The sequence below is a fragment of the Anabrus simplex genome, chromosome 2 (genome assembly GCF_040414725.1).
Source record: "Anabrus simplex isolate iqAnaSimp1 chromosome 2, ASM4041472v1, whole genome shotgun sequence".
In the NCBI taxonomy this organism is placed as follows: Eukaryota; Metazoa; Arthropoda; class Insecta; order Orthoptera; family Tettigoniidae; genus Anabrus; species Anabrus simplex.
Window position 1 is genome coordinate 1097403504 of NC_090266.1, and position 23591 is coordinate 1097427094.

Consider the following 23591-nt stretch of genomic DNA (forward strand, 5'->3'; position numbering starts at 1 on the left):
CTTTTAAGATTAAGATGCCAGATACCATACAATCTGGACCACATATACGTAATTAAAAACATACGCCTCAACCCAGGATCGACCCCCTCGACCTCCTGCATGCTAACCCAAAACTCTATCCGCTGCACCAACTGTACAGCACGACTAATATGTGCTGACAGAGGCAATTACCCTACCCTACCCTCCCCTACATATGGTTAGTGTTCACAGATTGCCACTCTTCAACGTCCTCTTTCTGCCGGATATACTCGCAGGACGAACTTTTGTGAGACATTTTCAATTGCTGGCATGTGAGGAGTCGCGCTGCGACGCCCGAGTGCGCGAATTTCGGTTCATTCTGTATATCTAACTCGCGAAACAATCCACGTACCGGTCCTGTTGAACATAGAAGCACAGTTTCCGATTATGGAGTCCTGCAACTTCAAGCGATTGTCCTTGTGCCTCATGTAGCGAAATTGAAACAAACGGGGAACTGCAGACATCTAATTTCAAACATAAATACAGGAAGGGATGATTTGAATCCGAGAAATGAATACTACTACGCCCGCGACATGTAAAGTCGTGTGGTGGCTTCAATAATATTCGGCATCAGTTTCTGGACAGGGTCATGTTCCGTTGCAGAGGGAAGGGAGATTCATATTCCTGAGAAAGATAATCGGTGCCACAATCGTCCGCTCAGATGTTAGAGGGGTACTCCAGGAGACTCCACGTTGTTCGAAAGCTATGTCGTGTAGTTGACAGCCTCATCTATATCGTGTCAGTAGATGTGTACAGTACATTTGTAGAGCACCAGACAATTCTAGTAAATGATGCTTGTTGACGTCGACAGCTTCATTTCTTGGAGCAAGAATAACTCTTTGACACAGCCATGCTTGATTGGTGAAATGCTGTGCCTAAATGTTACATTTCAGATCTCTTAGTGCCATTCCCATGTGGGTGGGGGCGGTAGAATAACACCCATGGTATCCCCTGCCTGTTGTAAGAGGAGACTAAAATGGGACCCAGGGAGCTTAACTTGGGAGCACTGTAGACTGTGGGGCCCTTAGCAGAGTCCTGGCATTGCTTCCACTTATGACAGGCTCCTCAATTCCATCTATCCTGCCCGACATCACTTGGTCAACTGACCCTGACGGTATTAGGTGTCGAGGCCTACATTCATTTTCATGCCCTTCATGGCCCTTGTCCTTTGACTTATACCTTCATTTTTTTGAAGAGTCAGATCTGATTAGTGTTATATAGAGGATGGTTGCCTAGCTGTACTTCTCTTAAAACAATCACAATCACCAAGGCTGTACCCAGGAGTATTTTTGTGGGGGTTATGTTTTTTCGGCAGGGTGGGAGTGGGGTGGGGGGCGAGGAGGGTGCTCCGAAAACAAAAGCTGCGAGCTATAAAATGCGCTGTGGATGGGGTGGTAGAAGACACTCATGGTAACCTCCACCTGTCGTAAGAGGTGACTAAAACGGACCTGGGGTTCTCAATTCGGAAGTGGGGGGTTGGTAACTTTGGTTCCCGTAGCTAGGTCTCACACTGCTTCCACTTAATTGCCACGCTCCTCACTTTCATCCTTTTTTCTATCCAACCACCCTTGGTCAGCACTTGTTCTCCTTCAACTCCAGCGTTATTAGCTTTGTACGGCCTAGGAATTCTCATTTTTACCCCCTTCGTCGACCTGCCCTTTCTTTTGCCGATATGTTCATTTTTCAAAGGTTGGGCATCTTCCACATTCCTTTTGATTAGTGTATTTGGAGGCTGGTTACTACTACTAATAATAATAATAATAATAATAATAATAATAATAATAATAATAATAATAATAGCCTATGGAGTCCAGAGGCATAATGGATCTTTCAAGGAGATGCTCTATAGGTAGTCTACACATTTGTGAGGATTGATCTCCACCTAAGATGAATTCTAATTTTCAAGATGGTGCAAACACCCAAGCCCTGAACCAGAGGAATTAACCAATGAACATTAAAAACTCTGACCAGTCAGGAATTGAAACCAGAACTCCTTCGATCAAAGACCAGTATAACTGTTTAGCTATGGAGCCAGACAAAACTCCTTTTACCCTGAGGTGGTAGAGCTCTTTCCAGATACAGCCTGGTGGAGGTGAGATACTTGTCATTTTAACCTCAAACCAGCCATCCTGCCATTCTTAAATATCTGGGAGTATCATCAATCGAACCTGGGTCTCTGATGGCAGCAACTAGTAGCACTAATAGTTATGCTACAAAGTGGATGTTGCACAGTTGAACTTGGTTTTAAAGCAATAACCACCACCATCAGCTAATAAAAACATTGTATTTTTAGTTATGAAATAGATTTAGTTATGAAATAGTTATGAAATAGTTTAGTTATGAAATAGATTTAGTCATGGCGGTCTAGACAGAGATCTGTCATTTGTTTAAAAATGGAGGAAACCACATTTTTTACACTAAAATTATTAAAAAGTTTACAGGTTTGATACATTAAAAAATCTTCTGAATGGTTATTAAAAATTATGCCTCCTGTGTGCCATATTTAGTAGTTTGTACTTGTTTATATATATGTGAATTCCATTAATTTACAACTTGCACTTAGATAATTTTTTGAACACTAGGGCCTACATTAAAAAACCTTTCTATTTTCGTAATATTTGAATTTGCAAAGTTGCCTATAGCCAAAATATTTCATTTACTACTATTAAAGTATATAATTTTTGCATTTGGGTAAAGTTGGTGAAATAGGGGGGTCAATTCACATTTTGACTCATTTATAACATTTTTACTTCATTCTTAAAGTCTGTGAGTTACAAATTATTTTTCCAAAATGTGTAGGGGGGGGGGGGACACACATTTTCCCTATGTACCAAAGGTTGTCTTTTGGCATAATATTGCAAGCAATAATTTTATATTTTTGAAAATTTAGTAGGTAATTTTTTTTTTAAGGGAAAGATTATACTTTCTGTTCATGTATAAGAAACTTTGGTAAGGAAAGGTTAATATTTCGTCAATTGCTGACACAAATGTAGGTCTACGAATTTTATGCAGCAAATGTAACTATTTAATTACATCTACTTACATATGTATATTGTTGCATAAAATCAATTAATCTTTGCACTCCAATAAACTATAATGCACATACATAAAACTTACAATAACCTTTCTTCTTTTATGACCACATAGGATCACTTTAGTCAGTCCATCGTTCAGGTCTCTTTGAAGGGATTGTTGGGGCTTTGCGGTCCTCCCAGTACTTTAGATGCTCCGATCTTCGTGCCCTTTCCTCAGTTGAAAATATGCGTGTTGGTTTGTTTTGTGCAAGAGTAAAGCGGAGGTTCGTATTCTTGAGTTTTGTATTCAATTTTGTTATTTGCGGTGTCTTCTGTTGTAAGGTCTATTTCCTTCAGATTCTCTTACTTCTCTGATCCATTTACATCCTGTTGTGGTATTTTTTGAGACTAGAATGTGTTGTACTAGTTGTTTCAGAAGTCTCGAATCCTGCATCCTCATATGTCCAAAGAATCCCAGTTTCCTCTTATGCATAGTATCTCTAATGGGTTCTAGCTCTTTGTACATGACTTTGTTAAGTATTATCCACCACTGTCCACCTTTCTGGTATTTTTTGTTGATGCAGGTTTTCAATCCTTTCAATTTTTAATTGTTTATTCAGGCGAAAGTGTTTCTACTGCATGTGTAACTTCCAGTTTTATAACTGTGTTGTAGTGTTTTATTTTTGCATTTATTTATAGACATTTCTTTTCGTAGATATCCCATGTTAATTTTTGTGCTTTAGCTAATCTATTTGTTCTAGTTTGGAGTGAGATTTTTTTCATTTAGGTTGTGTTATTACTTCTCCAAGATATTTAAAGTGAGTTACTATTTTGATTTTATTACCATTTATGGTAACTTCTTTCAGTTGTTGTTTTTTTTGGGGCATAATTTCTGTCTTTTAAATTTTTTGAAGTTCTAATATGTGGGTTTTTGCTTTTATGTCCACTGCTAGCAATGCTAAATCGTCAGTGAAACGCAGGCGATTTGTTTTGATTTTTTGGCCAATCTTTATTTTTGGGTGACATTTCCTAAACCATTCCCTCATTACCATTTCTAGAGCGCAATTAAATAATAGTGGTGAGAGCCCATCTCCCTGCCATAGTCCAGTTTTAATTTCAAACGTCACTGATGTTTCACCCCTAAACTTTACTTCTGATTTGGTGTTAGTGAGAGTCAATTTTATCATGTTTATTCATTTGGGGTGTAGTCCAAGGTGTCTTAAAATTTATTATAACTATTTATATAATATATATATATATATATAACTCATGAAATCATGCTCAAACTGTAATTATTAACAATTAGAAAGTTAACTGGCAGTCAGAATGTGATGGTGATACTTTTGATGTCCGAATACGATTTTAAACGAACAAACTTTTCTCCATTTTTTTTTTCTTTCATTTATTTACTTCAAAGGTGACCCTAACTGTAGGGAAAACAAAACTAATTTAAATGTGTATGCCAGGAGAAAGGTACCCCACACCTATTGGGTTTTCTTCAGGCTAGATTTCCTTTGCGAGCATTTATTTTCCTGCTTCGGAGTCAGATTGGCCTTGTGTTAATTGGCTGACACAAGTAAAGGTTTTACAAAATGCAGTTATTCTCAGGAAAATTCAAAATGTTTAGTGACCATCACAAACTATTTAACAATAATTTTCTATTTATAAGCAAGAATGCAGACAACCATTCTGGATGACATCTAGTAGGACACTGGGAAACTTGAGACAAAAAACTGAATATTTTGTCAACAAATTTTATATTTGAATTCTTTGCTATAAATTATCAAAAATTCTTAATGTTTATTTCAGACTCTTAATTATATTTAAAAGTCCAGCTGCCTGGATGAATTGTGCATATTGGTGTAGGACCCCAGGTCCATTTCAAGGATGGGCTGAGGATATTAACCAAGTTTGGTCAATTCTTCTAGCTCGGAGACAGTGTTTGTGATCATCCTTCCCCTACTCAAAACATATCAAACTACTAAACTTCACAGAAACATGCAACAACAAATAAATACCCACCACATACCGGTAGTTAGCTTCAGGAAGGGCATCTGGCATCTGTAAAACAGGGTTTAATCACTTTAGTACCGATCCCAGATAACTGGGAAAAGGCCAGGAAAATAGAAGAATCTCTTATGTTTCAGATATCTGTATATGAAATTGATCCACATGAACTGATAACAAATGTCAAAAAGTGAAGACTACCAAAAGTTTCTATGCATATAACCATTTCGTTTTCAATTTTCTGTGTTTGTACGATGCTAATAAGACCAAGTAAAATAGGTTAGACAAAAATAACTTGGTCTGGAGTATAAATAATTGAATGATAGTGCAAAGTTTATTAAAAAAAAAAATTTACCGTGCTCGATAACTGCAGTCGCTTAAGTACGGCCAGTATCCAGTATTCAGGAGATAGTAGGTTCGAACCCCACTGTTGGCAGCCCTGAAAAGGTTTTCCATGGTTTCCCCACTTTCACACTAGGCAAATGCTGGGGCTGTACCATAATGCCACAGCTGCTTCCTTCCCACTCCTGGCCCTTTCCTGTCCCATCGTCGCCGTAAGACCTATCTGTGTTGGTGCGACGTAATACAACTAGCAAAAAAAAGAAATTTAACCTATCAAACTGCACCATCTTCAAAGGTTTATCTATGAATATGTATTTAACAAATTTACTTAAAGAAATTAATTAAAATTATTTTGGTGAGATTTGGTTGTTTTTAACCTTTGAAGATGCAGTTTTATAGGTTAAATTAAATTAAATTAGTTTTTGTTTTTAAGGAAATATTGTGGATCAGAGGTGTAGGAAGCGTGAGGGGTGAATGGGTGGCCAAGGAATTAAGTAGAGCATAATTTAACACAACAAATTTGAAATTTTATTTCATTTTTTCTATGAACTTAAAACTGATAAATGGAATATCTGAATAAATAACCACCATATGATGAGCTCATCAACTCTAACAATAGCAATGACTTAAAGTCAAAAATTCAGGTACCAAACCTGAGAGAATTACAAATGCCAATTTACAAAGAAAAGGGCTGGATCGCTCTTGGCCGTTACAAGCTTTGCAAGAAAAAGATTTGCTCTTATCCTTCATACTATAAGGGAGTCTGTGCTCCAACTATATCACAGTCCAGCCTCGCAGAGGCATCAGTTTCTAATAGCACACTTACAACCCATCGGTTGTCCTTAAAGTATTTACATAAGGTAGCCCTGAGGTGGGCTTATCTATTGCTCAGCAGTATAGAACATTTTGTTCCTCAAGGGAACTTCACACCAGAAACAATTACTAAATAAACGGGGGCATGAGAGCCCATATTAAATGGCCTTAATGTAAAAAGAAAAGTTTGGTTGAGACTGGCCACAAACAAAATGCAAGGAGAAGAAACACCCACACTCCTTCTAGAAATACTTGAAACCCTAAGTGGGCTTATGGCCCAATGAAACAGACGCTTTACACTGGGGTAAATAAATGAGAAGCATTAAAAACCAGAAGTGTATTAAGAATTTTAGAGGTTTTAGAAATTTGTTACCCCATACAAAGTTAAAAGGGAATCAGAGGGTAATCACACTTTGTTCCCTTACATTATATATTTTCCAGTAGGGAATAGAACAGAATCCCCAGACTGGCTGAAATTTCTACATTTAAACCATCAAATATAGAAAATTTACATGAAATAAGAGGTTGAAACCTTCCCCTCAAGTTATCTGCAGGAGGTTGCTTATAAAAATTCTGCCATTTCCTTGCTTTCTGGGTCTTCTGAATGCTGCCCGCGGCCTCCGCCTCTACCAGAAAACGCAGCACTCAATAAATTGGAGCAAGAAGACAATACTAAAGCGCCCAGCTTTTATAGTATTTTTGAGGGGAAGATTCCAGAACTCTTTACTGATAGGCTGGATTCCAGTACATACCCCCAATTATAATTGGCTAGAGAAAATATTTACAAAATTCTGATAGGTTGATTGATATTGAAGAAGGAACCAGCAGAAGTGTTGACAACTTTGAGCTTCAAAAACTAAGGTTAGCTAACTGTGAAAATATGCATTTCTCAATAAATAAATTAGTTTGACCTGCTTGAAGCAGCAATTAAACCCATGATAGACATCTAATGGTTGAAAACCCAAGTATCTTGTATATCAGTTCAAGGTAGATTACCTAGGTGGCCTTACAGGTCAGTTTAATTGGCCGGAGAAGGTGAACTGCCGGTACAGTTTAATGTTCCAAAGTCATCTCTAAATGGCAGTCATCTCTAAATTATTCATCAGTGTAATATTGGTTAGGAAACTTGATTAGGCACATGGATTAATTACAAAACTTCCCTCAGTGGAAGGTTGCCACAGTGGACAAAGCACAATGAAACATGAAATTATAATTTTGGTTTATAACAATTTTGTTGATTACGTTATGCTCATAATGTCTTTAAACTAGAAGTTATGTGTAGCAATGATTTCTCAGTAATGAAATAGAACCTTGAAAAGCTAACAAAGATATAGTTTGTAATTCTGGAACCTGTAAATTAAACTGCTTCTAAAAAATCACTGAATCGGGGAATAGTCCCTCAAGCTCTTATGACTTTAATGTCCTTCAATCCATATTTATCTTTAAATAGTTTCTTTTTATCTTTAAATTTAATAAATTATGGTCAGTTCATAGGTAAGCTTTTGCCTATCAGCATCTTTTGGCTGGTCTGTGGAGATATCAAAACAAACTGCAGGGTGTATTATCACATACCCTCTGATTCCTTGTAGGGTATGTCAATTCTCCTACTGGTACCATTATTGGCAAGTCCGGATACCTATAATTTTTCTTTCTGAGGGAATTTATTATAAAGGACCAAATCTTGTTACATCTGGAAATCTGCAGGATCTCTCAATGAGGGAAAGGTCCCAAAATTGTTCCGTAACCGCTCTGCAGGGGGAGTTCTAATTGCAGCCAAGCCAGAATGTAATCCAACTCGAGTTCATCACCTGGAGACATCAGTCGAAGCACTGTGGGTGGAAGTGGCGTGCAACAAACGCAAATTCCTTATTGGATCAATTTATCGCGCCCCTAAGTCGCCGCCGGAAATGAACGATGAACTAATCCTCTCTCTCGAGCGTGTGCAACATGTACAACAAAATTACGATGCCATTTATATTGTCGGTGATTTCAACTTAGAAATTAAGTGGTCCAGAAATGCTGCACCTGTTCCAAATAACCCCCTCGCCAATAAATTCCTTTCCGCTTTCTATGATTTATTCCTTCATCAATTAATGTTCGAAGCCACGTGTATTACGCAAACAACACGTTCAACCCTTGATCTTTTCCTAAGTAATATACCACAGTCCGTCCAATCTCTTAATACTATTCCTGGATTCTGTGACCATCAGGCAATCCTCGCAACACTGACCCATATAAAACCATCCCCCAAACTCCATACCAGAACAGTTTATAATATTTCCCGAACAAACTGGAACGATCTATCCACTTTACTATCCAACCGCCTCCCCGTTCTCACCTCAGATTTCAGCGGCAGTACTGACATAAACAAGATATGGAACGACTGGAAGAAATTTTTCTTTCAATGCGTAGAAGAAACCACACCAACAGTAAATATAACCAGCAGACGGAAATCTCCATGGATTACCAAGGAGATAATGCGAGAAATTCGAAGAAGGGACCGCCTGTACCAGAAATGGAAAAGAAATCCAACCGATTATGAGTGGGAGAAATACAGGCAGGCTAGGAACAAGGCTAAACAATCTATCAGAGATTCTTACGATTCTTACATCCACAGTCTCAACACCAACTCCAAGGAACTCTGGGCTCTTCTCAGAAGTAAAGGTTGCAACAGAGCTCCATCTGTATTTAAACATAACGGTACGGCAGTCTCCACACCACAAGAAATTGCAGACACCTTCAACAGGAAATTTAAAAGTAACTTCTCCGTCCCTACTGAGGAAGAGAACATGCTATATTCAAGGACAACATCTACCCCTCTCTTCCCTCTAACCAACCTGTATTTCTCAACGACCGGGCCGGACCGAGTGCCAGCAAGAATTCTCAAGAATTGTGCAGTCGCCTTGGCGCCCTCGCTTTGCGCTCTCTTCAACTATTCCATTAATACCGGGTCTGTACCTTTGGAGTGGAAAGAAGCCAACGTAGTGCCAGTTTTCAAAGATGGAGATAAGGAAAACGTAGATGATTACCGCCCAGTTTCTATAACATCAGGGGTCTGTAAATGTATGGAACGTCTAGTTGCTAAATGTATGTTGGTTTTTCTCAAGGAGAGAAACCTGCTGAACTCAAACCAGCACGGCTTCATTCCGGGAAAATCCTGCACAACACTTCTAACAAAAGTCATTGATGACTGGCAGTTCTCTTTGGAGCAAACTGATGTCTCACAAATAGACTGTGTGACTCTGGACTGGAGCAAAGCTTTTGACCAGTTGTCACATCAAAGACTTCTGTTAAAACTTAGCAACTACGGCATTCAGGGTAAACTGCTGTCATGGTTGAGGTCATATTTGGTGGGTCGAACAAAATGTGTTGTGTACGGAGGAGCCAAATCAGACCAAACCACAATTACTTCTGGAGTAATTCAGGGCAGTGTGATAGGGCCCCTCCTGTACACGATTTATGCTCTCGACTTACCGGATTGTGTAAATTCGACCATGGCGCAGTATGCCGATGACAGTCATTTACAGAGCCATGAAAAACAGTGATGATATTGTACAATTCCAATCGGATCTGGATAGTATAGCTCTGTGGTGTGAGGTAAATAGATTGTATATAAATATTAAGAAGTGTAAATATATAAGACTAAGCAGAGCTAAACAACCACTCCAGAACCAACCTACTCTATGTGGAATCCAACTGCCGACTTCTAACTCCATCAGACTGCTCGGTATTCACATTACGGACAATCTGAAATGGAATAAACACGTGGAGGAAGTGAGGTGTAAGGCATACCGGGCGCTAGGTTTCGTCCGTAGATGTCTCTCGGGAGGAAGAAGTAAAGCCCTACGAACGGCTTATATTTCCCTTGTGCGGCCCATACTATTATATGGCCTTCCTTCCTGGCATCCAACTACAACAGAAAATATGAGGAAACTAGAAGGTATCCAGCGACGAGCAGAACGTTTAATTAACAAACACATCCCCTTAAACACAGCCAGGTCATTGCCACCAGTGAACTCGTTATGTACACAAATAGATGTAGCCTTCCTTAGGAAATCCCTGACAGATAACACACACCTCTTCCCTTTCCACCGCCTGCAGCTCAATTACCGCTCTGTTAAAAGAGGCCAAGGAGTTACTCTTGTCCCTCCCTTCGCTAGAACAACCTCATATTTAAATGGGTTTTACTCAAGGGCTGCTCGTACGTGGAACCTTATACCATCTGAGGTAAAGCTACTTCCTCTTCCTCACTTCCTCCGCGAAGTAAAGAAAATGTATATGTAAATATAAACCTATATGTGATGTATATAACTTGTATAAATTAGAATTGCAAGAAGGATGGGTGCAAGTACAGGTGTATGTGGGCGAATGTGTATGCGTGCGCGTGCGCGTGTGTGAGTGGTTGTGAATGAGTGTGTATACAGGGGTCTGAGTGAGAGTATAAATGGCTGGGTGTTCTTACTCTAATATTTTCAGGATAAATCAAGATAATTATTATTCTAAGGGTACAGTGTTTGTAGTGTAAATATGTAAATTTAAAATTGTCTACATAAGTTTGTATGTAAATATTCAGTAGAGTTTATGTACACATGTGGAGATGGAGGCACTTCCGTGTATGTGGGGCTTGCCCTTTCTCCATCTACCACCCCTAAATTGTACATGTACAATTTAAGGAAAATAAATAATAATAATAATAATAATAATAATAATAATAATAATAATAATAATAATAATAATAATAATAATAATAAAATGTGAGAGTGTTTCTACCTCTCTTCGGCAATTCCAACAGAGATTTCCATTCTGGGACCTGCCAGGAATACATCGAACAGTTCACCCATTAGCAATAATTTTTATTCCCTTATGCCATTCACAGACTGATAAACCAGTATGTCTAACCCAGTTATTTGTGGATTTATATTGTTCAAATAGCACCACACCTTTTCCTTCCTGAGGTAATTTAAACCATCTCTTGAATTCATAGTTTCTAAGCTCTGCTCTGATGTTGGAAGCTGAAAGGGAGTATGTTTATCAAAAAGATGTTCTTGTTCCTCTAACCCAACCTCTGAGACACTTGTTGTTTTCTTTAATGACATTTCTTTTTGCAGATACATATGGGTTCCTTTCCAGTGCAAGCTATTTACAAGTACTGATATGTTGTAGTTTTGATACCCAAGATGTGAAAAAACAAAAAAAAAAAAAAAAAAAAAAAACCTTTAACATTCTCTCTAGAATAAACCATGACATCAGGTGTGTCAGCTGGAAGTTGTATTATTTCTTTAGCTGCATTCTTGATTAGCTCGTCTATATCAGATAGAAAACCTGTAGGAATCAGTTCTGGACGAGTTGTTTGGGAAGGATATAAGAGTTGGTGATACAGAGGAATTTAGTATGTGAAATATTTGGTCAGACTGTGCAGTAAGAGCAAAGATGTGAGTATATCTAATTTAGAATTAAGGTAGTTAATTTCAGAGGGTCCATTATATGCAAACTCACTCATGAAATACACTCAAAGATAACTGATTTCTTCTCAGGTTTTAAGGACTGGAATAATATTGGCATCAGATGTGTACAATGGATCTTCGAATTGTTCAACGTTGTTAATGTTAATACAGACAGACTTGTTCGCATTAACTGATAAGCTTATTTCTTGAAATCATTCAATTGTGGTTTCTGGTTAATTCCAGTGCAGATTCTATACATTCACCAATAAGTGTCATCAGCAAAACCCATGAAAGAAAGATTAGATATGTGGGATGTTGAGGGAAAGCAATAATGTTTTGATAGTGTTTCCTCAGTTAACTCTTCTAACATGGTCTGTTGCAAAGTTATACAAAACTGGAGACAGTGGTGATCCTTGCAGCACACCTCTTGTGTGAATTGGTTTAGATCTTCCACTGGCAGTTTGAATGTGTTTGATTTGCTTCCTGCAAAGCCATTAAAACATTGGTAGGTTTCAACGGTATTCCATGAAAATAGTGTTTTCCGATGGTGATTGTGTCCAATGTTGTCAAATGGTTTTGTGATGTCTAATAGGACAGTATGTGCACCCTTCATTTTAGATTTCACTTCAGAAAGAATGGCAGAAAAAGAGGTGTTAATATGTATTGATATAGATGTTGATTCCCATAGGGAACCTGAAATATTTGTCCCGAATGAGTCAATTTATAATACCAATATAAATGGTCCGTTATTGGACATTATAAATTTTCCAGCTAACTCATTCCTGGTTGCCAGCGTTTCACTCCAGTGTGCTAAGTTGGGCTCATCAGTTGGTAAATAGCACAACCACCAAGACGCATGGCTAGCACATACCGTGGAGGCCACTGCGTTGGCTATTTGGAGCAAACGGCAGTACCAAAGCACTATGTGTGCCGGGCGATGGTATGAAACCACTCTGATCTTGATTAGACAATATAATTCCTAATATGAGAAGAAAATATTTCCTCAATGACACGGTGAACAATAGAACAGATTGAGATTGGGTGCCAATTTCAAACTTGTGTTGGGTCACCTTGTTTGAGTATAAGAATAGTTCAGTATTTTTGAAACAATCGGGAACTTTCTCGATACTGAGCATTCTGGAAGCAATAGCAGCTGTGATGTAAGCTATCTCGTCCTTGATCGCACGCACTAATACATGGCCTGGTCCAGCTGCTGTGTGCTCCACAATTTTATGTATTGCTTTAGCCACCTCTTCTATACTAATCCTGCAGTCAAATGTATCATTTATAAACAATTTGTCCTGATCATTTACTTTAGAAGCATACAAATCATGCTCAGGAATATTGGTCACAGGAAATACTAGAAAAATGACTGTATTTCATTAAGGTCAATAGTCCAGGAAATAGCCTGTTTTCCATGTCCTTTGTACAGCTGAGGATGACTCAAAAATGCATCAAAACTAGTCCTGAATAAATTTAGAATGTTGTAATTACGTCTAGACAACATTATTGAATAGGTGGAACCTAAAAAGTTTAATCATTGTAAGTGCAGGAAATGTCATGTGATCTTTGCACAGAGTGAATTGCATTAAGATGTTGATTGTAATATTATTGAGTTAACTGGTATAAATACTTTTGTTTCCTTTTTTCCTGTTTTGGATGTTGCATGACTCCTGGTCAAATGTATATTAATACCCCTTCTGGTACAGGTCTTCCCACAGAGTTTACTGTCAATGCGATCAGCTGGCTCGCCAGATGATGTAGTCGGTGCCTCCTTGCTTGAAATCACTGATATGACAGCAGTGATAGTGGGGTTTTTTTTTTTTCCAGGGTCGCTCAGCCGGGCAACACGAGTACCATGGTGGCCGATCATAGCTATATCAGGACGTTTAACATTTATATAACAAAAGTTGAAAACTGGAAAAGAAGCTAGAAATGATAGTATTTCAGGGGATATACTAAAGACAATGGTTTGGGATATAGTACCATATTAGAAGTACTGTTTGCATGAATGAGTTCCACCAAATAAATGGAGAGTTGCTATAGTAGCCCCTTTGTATAAAGGAAAGGGCAATAGGCATAAAGCTGAAAATTACAGGCCAGTCAGTTTGACATGCATTGCATGTAAGCTTTGGGAAAGCATTCTTTCTGATGTTTGCAAAATTAATAACTGGTTCGATAGAAGGCAGTTTGGGTTTAGGAAAGGTTATTCTGCTGAAGCTCAACTTGTAGGATTCCAGAAGATACTGTACCTCGGATTCAGGAGGTCAAATGGACTATATTGCAATTGACCTATCTAAGGCATTTGAAAGGGCAGATCATGGGAGACTACTGGCAAAAATGAGTCCAACTGAATTAAACAAGAGTGACTGAATGGGTGGCTATATTTCTAAAAAAATAGAACTCAGAGTAGATGAAGCTTTATCTGACCCTGTAATAAATAAGAGGGGGAATTCCTCAAGGCAGTATTATTTGACCTTTGTTTTCTTAAATATATACATATCAGTAAAGAAGTGGAATCAGAGATAAGGCTTTTTGCAGATGTTATATATATATATATATATATATATAAAATAGCTTGTCCTGACTGACTGACTGACTGACTGATTCATCATCGCCGAGCCAAAACTACTGGACATAAAGAAATGAAATTTTGGGCATAGATTCATATTAAGATGTAGGTGCTCGCTAAGAAAGGATATTTGGATATTCCTTCGCTAAGGGGGTGAAAAGGGGGTTGGAATTTTAAAATGAGTGTATCTATATCTCAAAACTTTGAAAGTTTACAGATGTAAAAATTGGTATTTTAGAATCTCCTTTAAAAATAAGGAAATACGTATTTTTTTGTTTTCAGAAAATCCCAATAGGAGGGGTGAAAAACGGTAAAAAATGGGGTTTGATGCCTTTAATCAGAATACCGGTACTTATATCTCAGAAACTGAAGATATTACAGACCTGAAAATTGGTACTTTTGATCTCTTTTAAAAATAAAGAAACACGTATTTTTTTGTTTTTGAAAAATCCAATTAATGGGAGGGTGAAAAGGGGGGTGAATTTTTAAAAACAGTGCATCTATATCTCAAAACTTTTAAAGTTTACAGATGTAAAAATAGGTATTTAGAATCTTCATTAAAAATAAAGAAACACGTATATTTTTGTTTTCGGAAAATCGCAATAGGAATCTTGAAAAGGGGTGAAAAAGGGGTTGAATGCCTTTAATGAGGCTACTTATATCTCAGAACCTGAAGATATTACAGACCTGAAAATTGGTATTTTGTATCTACTTTAAAAGTAAAGAAACACGTATTTTTTCGTTTTTGTAAAATCCAAATATTGGGGGGTGAAATGGGGGGGGGGTGAAATTTTTAAAATGAGTGTGTCTACATCTTAAAACTTTAAAATTTACAGATGTAAAAAATGGTAGCTAGAATCTCCTCTAAAAATAAAGGAACATGTATTTTTTTGTTTTCTGTAAATCCTAATATGAGGGGTGTAAAACGGTGAGAAATGGGTTGAATGCCTTTAATGTAAATGTAAGGAAACATAGGTGATTTGTTTTTGGAAACTCCACTTAAGGGGAACTCAAAAGGGGTGAAATTTTAAAATGAGAATTTTTACAGTATATCTAAAAAAACTTAACATGTTACAGAAGTGAAAAATGGTATTTTTTTACCTCTATTAAACATAACGAATCGTGTATTTTTAGTTTTCGGAAATACCTCTTGGGTGGTGGGGGGTGGGTAAAAGTGACTGAAAATGGTGTTGAATTCTTTTAATTAGGCTACTGATATCTCAAAAATGAAGATATTACAGACGTGAAATTTGATATTTGCAATCTGCTTTAAAAGTAAAGACGTATTCTCGGAAAATCCAATGAAGGGGGGGGGGGGTGAAAGAATTGAAAATTTAATTGACTTAATTGTATGAGAATGCGTACATCTAATAAAAACTAAAGTTGTTACAGACGTGAAAATTCGTATTTCGATCTCCTTTAAAAACAAAAAAAAAAAAAACAAAAAAAAAAACGCCTTTTGGTGGGGAAAACCATCTTGGAGGGTGGGAGTGTAAAGGAGTTGAATTCCTTTCATGAGGACACATAAATCAAAAACTGAAGAAGTTAGTCGTGATAATTGGTATTTAGAAGATATTTTACTATTAAAGAAACAAGTATTTTTGCGGGAAAATTCACTTAAGGGGGGGGGAGTAGTGTGAAATGAAGTGAAAAAAGTAAATTATTTTTATGGGGATACTTATATCTCAAAGCTGAAGGCAATAGACGTGAACATTGGTGTTTGGAATCACCTTTAAACATAAAGAAACAAGCCTTCTTGTAATTTTTTTTGTGGGGGTGGCGGGGTGAGGGTGGCGGTAAATAAACTTAACGGCTGTGGGGTGTAGAAGGAGGTGAGACCTATTAATTTTACTGTCCTTAATGTACTTATAAGTATCCTCCGTTGTTCAGGCGGCAGCGCGCCGGCCTCTCACAGCTGGGTTCCGTGGTTCAAATCCCGGTCACTCCATGTGACATTCGAGCTGGAAAAAACGGAGGCGGGACAGGTTTTTCTCCGGATACTCCGGTTTTCCCTGTCATCAGCCATTCCAGCAACACATAATAATAATAATAATAATAATAATAATAATAATAATAATAATAATAATGTTCCGGACCGTCGTCAAATGTGCGGACCGCGCTGGAAACGGCTCCTGGACGGGTAATGACTAAGAATGCAGTCCGGCCGCGGGTTCAGTCCCGCCAAAGCACCCAATATGACACCACGCCGGATCTTCTGAAGGATTTTATACATATTAAAATGATTATAGGAAAAGATGGCAAAGATTTACGGACCCAACTGACCGGGAGGAATACCTGAGCCTAGCCCGGGAAGTACGAAATCGATTCCTGGAAAGGAAGATTGAAAAATAGGAGGAAACGTGCAGTAATCTAATAGAAAACGAGTCAGATCGGGAATTTCGGTGGATTCTCGCAGAAAACGAGTCTGATCGCGAATTTCAGCGGATTATATATCTAAAACAATAAGCATTCAATTATAAATTTCAGTATAATACCGTAGCGAAGCACGGGTATCTTGCTAGTATATATATAAAATAGCTTGTCCTGACTGACTGATACATCATTGCCGAGCCAAAACTACTGGACATAATGAAATGAAATTTTGGGGATACATTCATATTAAGATGTAGGTGCTCGCTAAGAGAGGATTTTTGGATATTCTGTCGCTAAGGGGTTGAGAAAGTAGGGTGAAATTTCAAAATAAGTGTATCTATATCTCAAAACTTTAAAAGTTTACAAATGTAAAAATCGTTATTTAGAATCTTCTTTAAAAATAAGGAAACACGTATTTTTTTTGTTTTCAGAAAATCCTAAAAGGAGGGGTGAAAAAGGGTGAAAAGGGGGTTGAATGCCTTTAATCAGGACACCGGTACTTATATCTCAGAAACTGAAGATATTACAGACCTGAAAATTGATACTTTTGATCTCCATTAAAAATAAAGAACCACGTATTTTTTTGTTTTTGGAAAATCCCAATAGGAGGGGTGATAAGGGGTGAAAAATTGGTTGAATGCCTTTAATGAGTATACTTATATCTCAGACTAAAGATATTACAGACATGAAAATTGGTATTTGGGATGTACTTTAAAAATAAAGATACAGGTATCTTTTCGTTATTGGAAAATCCAAATAATGGTGAGGTGAAAAGGGGGGGTGAACTTTTAAAATTAGTGTGTCTACATCTTAAGACTTTAAAAGTTTACAGATGTAAAAATTGGTATTTAGAATCTCCTTTAAAACTAAAGGAACACGCATTTTTTTGTTTTCTGTAAATCCCAATAGGTGGGGTGTAAAAGCGTGAATAATGGTTTGAATGCATTTAATGAGGATACATATATCTCAGAAACTGAAGATATTACAGAACTGAAAATTTGTATATGGGATCTCCTTTAACAATCAAGAAACATGTATTTTTTGTTTTTGGAAAATCCAGTTAATGGCGGTTAAACAGGAATGACAAACTAGGGTGAATTTTTGAAAGATTATATCTACAGAATATCTGAGAAACGTAAAATGTTACAGACGTAGAAAGTGGGTATTTGGAATCTCCTGTAAGTGTAAGGAAACATATGTGATTTGTTTCTGGAAATTCCACTTAAGGGGAACTGAAAAGGGGTGAAATTTTAAAATAAGATTTTCTACAGTATATCTCAAAAACTTAACATGTTACAGAAGTGAAAAATGGTATTTTTTATCTCTATTAAAAAAAAAGAAACGTGTATTTATAGTTTTCGGAAATACCACTTGGGGGGGGGGGTAAATGTGACTGAAAATGGTGTTGAATTATTTTAATTATGCTACTGTTCTCTCAAAAATGAAGATGTTACAGACGTGAAATTTGACATTTGGAATCTCCTTTAAAAGTAAAGAAACATGTATTCTCGGAAAATCCAATGAATGGGGTGGGGGGGGGGAGGTGAAAGAATTTAAAATTGACTTAATTGTATGAGAAAACTTAGCCTACATCTAATAAAAACTAAAGTTGTTAGGGCCTAATGACATGAAAATTCGTATTTGGATCTCCTTTAAGAACAAAGAAAACCCGTTTTTGGGGGAATCATCTTGGGGGGGGGGGGGCGGGAGTTTAAAGGAGTTGAATTCCTTTCATGAGAACACAAAAAAAAAAAACTGAAGAAGTTAGAGTCGTGATAATTGGTATTTAGAAGATCCTTTACTATTACAGAAACAAGTATTTTTTGCCGGAAAATTCACTTGGGGGAGGGGGGGGGGAGGAGAAGTGTGAAAGTGAAAAAAAGTGAATTATTTATACCTCAAAACTGAAGGTAACAGACGTGAACATTAGTGATTGGAATCTTCTTTAAACGTAAAGAAACACGCCTTTTAGGTTTTTTTAGGGGGGGGGGGTAAATAAACGTAACGGAGGTGAGGTGTAAAAGAAGGTGAGACCAATTGATTTTACTGTTCATAATGTTTTTATAAGCGGCCTCCGTTGCTCAGGCGGCAGCATGCCGGCCTCTCACAGCTGGGTTCAATGGTTCAAATCCTGGTCTCTCCATGTGACATTCGTGCTGGTCAAAAGGGAGGCGGGACAGGTTTTTCTCCAGTTACTCCTGTTTTCCCTGTCATCATTCATTCCAGCAACACTGTCCAATATAGTTTAATTTCATTTGTCATTCATTAATCATTGTCCCAGAGGAGTTCAACAGGCTTCTGCAGCCGGCACAATTCCTATTGTCGCCGCTAGATGGGGGCTTCATTCCATTCCTGACCCTGTCGAATGACTGGAAACAGGCTGTAGATTTTCGATATACTTATTCCGATCATAAACCAATCATTTTTAATCTTTCCTGGGCTCGTTTTCAAGAGCCATCTTTTCCTTCGTAGAACGTTCTTAGATTACAGTAGATTCTCCTGGCATATAAATAAAAATTTAAAAACATTTGAAATAAACGATAGGAATGAGATTGACCGTCCAATTGTTCACCTCTATAATAAGGTCAATAATGCATGGAAGTATGTCATTCGTATCGCCAGAAATCCCGCACACTTGTCTACGCGCGACAGTAGTGCTGGTCACATTCTCAACAATGACAATGGCAGCAGATGTAATTTACCGCCAAGTAGCGGTCTTGCATCTTGCTGTGGGGTCCAGAACATCAATAATAATAATAATAATAATAATAATAATAATAATAATAATAATAATAATGATGATCTGGACCGTCGTCAAATGTCCTGGACGGGTAATGACTAAGAATGCAGTCCGGCCGCGGGTTCAGTACCGCCAAGGTACCCAAGATACCAAGCTGGATCTCCTGAACGATTTGATCCATATTAAAAATGCTTATAGGAAAAGATGGCAAAGATTTAGGGACCCAACTGACCGGGTGGAATAACTGGACCTTGCCCGGGAAGTACGAAATCGATTGATAGAAGGAAAGATTGAAAAATGGGAGGAAACTTGCCGTTATCTATTAGAAAACGAGTCAGATCGCGAATTTTGACGGATTCTCTCAGAAAACGAGTCAGATCGCGAATTACGGCGGATTATATATAAAATAATAAGCATTCAATTATAAATTTCAGTATAATACCGTAGCGAAGCATGGGTATCTTGCTAGTTCTGTATAGAGTAATAAAAAAAGTTCTGTTACAAGATTGTGAGAAACTGCAAAATGACGTTGATCATGTTGAGATGGACAGTAGGCAATGGTATGATGATAAATGGGTTTAAAAGTCAGGTTGCGAGTTTCACAAATAAACTCCTGTTTTAATTATTGTGTTGATGGGTGAGTTTCTTTTGGGGACCATTGTAAGTACCTAGGTGTTAATATAAGGAAAGATCTTCATTGGGGTAATCGCGTAAATGGGATTGTAAATAAAGGGTACAGATCTCTGCACATGGTTATGAGGGTATTTAAGGGTTGTAGTAAAGATGTAAAGGAGACGGCATATAAGTCTCTGGTAAGACCCCAACTAGTTTGGTTCCAGTGTATGTGGTCCTCTCCAGGATTACTTGATTAAAGAACTGGAAGAAATCTGAAGAAAAGGCAGCTCATTTGCTCTGGATGATTTCCGACAAAAGAGGAGCATTGCAAAAACGTTGCAAAGTTTGGGCTGGGAAGACTTGGAAGAAAGGAGACGAGCTGCTCGACTAAGTGGTATGTTACATGTTATAAACCTCATCACAGTTAACTCCCCCATCCTCTCCACCCTTCCATGCTCCTCCATTCCTTCCCCTCCGTGTTCACTACCACCTCTGCAGCACAGTTACAATGAGAGACTCAGAGCCAACAGAAGGGTGGCTACCAACTCGACGGTAGATAACAAGTAACAACTTTCAACAAACATGTAAGTCCACATCTATTCTAACTAACATAAAAAGAATTCTTTCCTTGTTCACCATCTTAATACTTCCTTTCCATCTCTTGCAGAGAACATTATCCCAGCATCTACTGGCATTTCTCGACAAGGTCTCTGACAATATTTCCTACTGGTACAAAGGGCCACTTCTACAATAATTCAACTGATGCTTCAGCTTCGCCTTTACGTGTATCTACCTTTGAATGTTTTACTACCTTCATGCTTAAGACTTGAGCAGCGGCCTTGAACATCTTGTATATATGACGTAAGTTTTTGTGCTTATGTATCGATATTCACATTTTATGTATCAATTTTAGTAACTAGCTAATCTTTTAGCTTCCATATATAATATTATATGTACTTTTGAAGATTATTTTAGGCTGAAGATGCTTTAAATTGAGAGCGAAACATGTCCCAAATAAGTGTTATTGTGTTTATGTAACCACTATAAGTGGAAATAAAGTATTGACTAGGTGGATTAAAGAACACCTTTATTATTTTTGAACTGTAAGTGGTATGTTCTGAGCCGTTAGTGGAGATGGTGTAAAATGACATTAGTAGATGAATAAGTTTGAGTGGTGTCTTGAAAATTAGGAAAGATCACAATATGAAGATAAAATTGGAATTCAGGAGGGCAAATTTGGGCAAATATTCATTTATAGGAAGGGGAGATAGAGATTGGAAAACTTAACCTAGGGAGACGTTCAATAAATATCCAATTTCTTTGCAGTCATTTAAGAAAAGGCTAGGAAAACAGATAGGGAATCTGCCACCTGGGTGACTGCCTTAAATGCAGATCAGTATTGACTGATATATAGTCTGATCCTATGGTTAGCTGGTTCAAGTCCTGTTTTTACCATCACAAAGTTGGCTGGTCTGGTAGGAGAGGTGATGGTATATAGTTTCTAATCACTTGAGTGCATGGCAAGAGCCTTGATTAAATTCCATATCTCTCCAGTTTTTTTAAGTGTGACCAGTATCCAGTATGTGGAAGATAGTGGGTTCCCCACTGTTGACAGTCCTGAAGATGGTTTTCTGTGGTTTCCCATTTTCACACCAGGCAAATGCTGGGCTGTCCCTTAAGGCCACGGCTGCTTACTTCCCACTCCTAGCCCTTTCCTGTCTCATCGTCGCCATAAGACCTATCTGAGTCGATGCGACGTAAAGAAACTTCTAAGTCGCCGCAAGAACAAGAGCAAGAACACTGTGGATGGCAATTCGTCCATTGGATAGGGGCATAAAGCCATGAGGAGACTCCTTGGTGTTATTTGATAGGAGTAGGAAAAGTGCACACACTGTTCACCCTATCCTTACCTCATCACACGAAGTGCAGGTCAGCCATGAGTGTCAAATAGAAACACGTACAATAGGTGAGCAGAACATGTCATAGCACGCTCTTGGCATTATGCCATATGCTATATTAGATAAATGTTGTGCTGAACAGCCATGTCGGAGTTAATAACACCAATTGCGGAAAATGATCACATTCAGACTAGATTCTATGAACAAATGTTTAATAACAAAAATTCAAAATTATTAAACACTTTTACAGAAAATATTCGTTAAAGCTATTTCTTAAATATTAGTGAAAAACTATTTCAACCCTTCTTCCTCATTTGAATATTGTAACACCAGTTAGACCACCTTTTAAAAAATATGCAGAGTTGTATAAAGGTACATCGTGTAACTTAGACAGCTATCTATAAGGTCTTTTAGTCGGACAAAATTTTCATAATGTACAGATATTTTTGGAGATAGGACTATGAGAAGGAATGCACAGTAGGATAAAAATGACAAGTTGGCATCTGAAGAGATTGAAACAGAAAACAGGGACTTGGATGCATGTGAAGACAATTACAGTATGTCTTCATGCACTCATGTCTTCAAATATATAGGCTCTGTCCTTACCAATTCTAATTTTCCATTTCTTCTCAGCTTCTGATGTGACCATTTCTGCTTCCCAGCTTTGTCATGTGGACAGGCATCAGCATTTGTTGGCAGGGGGAGTGTGTTGACTTCTCTTGCTTGGTCTTTCCCTTCAGTTGTAATAAAAGTATCCACTATGGAGCTTGAAAGCAAGATCACAGAATTTGCAGCTGAAGTTGGTCATTTGAATACTGTGGTTTCCTGAGCAGTAAGCACGTACCTTATGTGGAAGCTGGCTGGCTTTTTTTACCAACAATTGGAAACTGGTATCAAAAAATATGGGTGACAATGTGATGATAGGAATGCAAAAATACTTTGCCTCTTGTAAGAACATGACTGAAAATAATTTTGTGAGACAACAAAATCAATGATCTGCATTTAGGACTATAGCCCAGGTGGCATATCCCTATAAATTAACTAGTCTCTTCTTAGAAGTTTTCAAAGAACTTCTTAATATAAATTAATATTTTGCCAAATTTGTCCTTGAATTCCAATTTTATCTTCATATTATGACCTCTCCTACTTTAAAAAGTTCCACTCAAGCTTATTAATCTACTAATGTTGCTCCATGCCATCTCTCCACTGACAGCTCGGAACATACCACTTAATTTGAAATAAAAGATGGGAGGTTTCCACCTTTTCAATACATATTCTAATCACATTTTTGATTAAATTATATTGCCATCAAAAAATATTTTCAGGATATGTTTTGTCTCATTAAGATATCTTCAGCTGCTTATTTCTAGCATGGATTGAAATACATATATAGGCAATAAGAGTAGCCAAACACTTAAGATTCCTTAAAATGACAAACATGTACTGTGTGCACTACAATCAGAAAATAGTGCTTAAAACTACTGATTGGTCTTTAAAACAGAAAAACACATACATTCCTTATTGTACTTCTTAAATATCTACAGAAAGGAGTAATGAAAATAAAATAATCCTGCTGAAACTTTATGTAATAAAACACAGGCATATAGTGAGCAAAAGCTTACATTATTCCCTCCCTTCTCCTGGTCGTACATGATCTCTATCAGTCCGTTGTCTTTGGCCGACGCAGCAGGTCCACCTCATGATGTACAACAGTTGCCTCACATGAATGTACGCTTTTGCTCACTATATGCCTGT

The 23591-nt window shown here is 37.6% G+C and overlaps 1 long non-coding RNA gene across 2 annotated transcripts in view; it reads left to right on the forward strand.

Annotated features, from left to right (window-relative positions):
- The window catches only part of LOC137498419 (uncharacterized), a 46891-nt gene that overhangs the window by 5617 nt on the left and 17683 nt on the right, over positions 1-23591 (forward strand). Inside the window, exon 2 of one of the 2 annotated variants that reach the window (XR_011017795.1) lies at positions 20606-20799. The exons of the other annotated variant lie outside the window; for it this stretch is intronic. This is a non-coding gene — a long non-coding RNA (uncharacterized lncRNA). The remainder of the gene's footprint in view (positions 1-20605; positions 20800-23591) is intronic. 2 annotated transcript variants of the gene reach the window in all.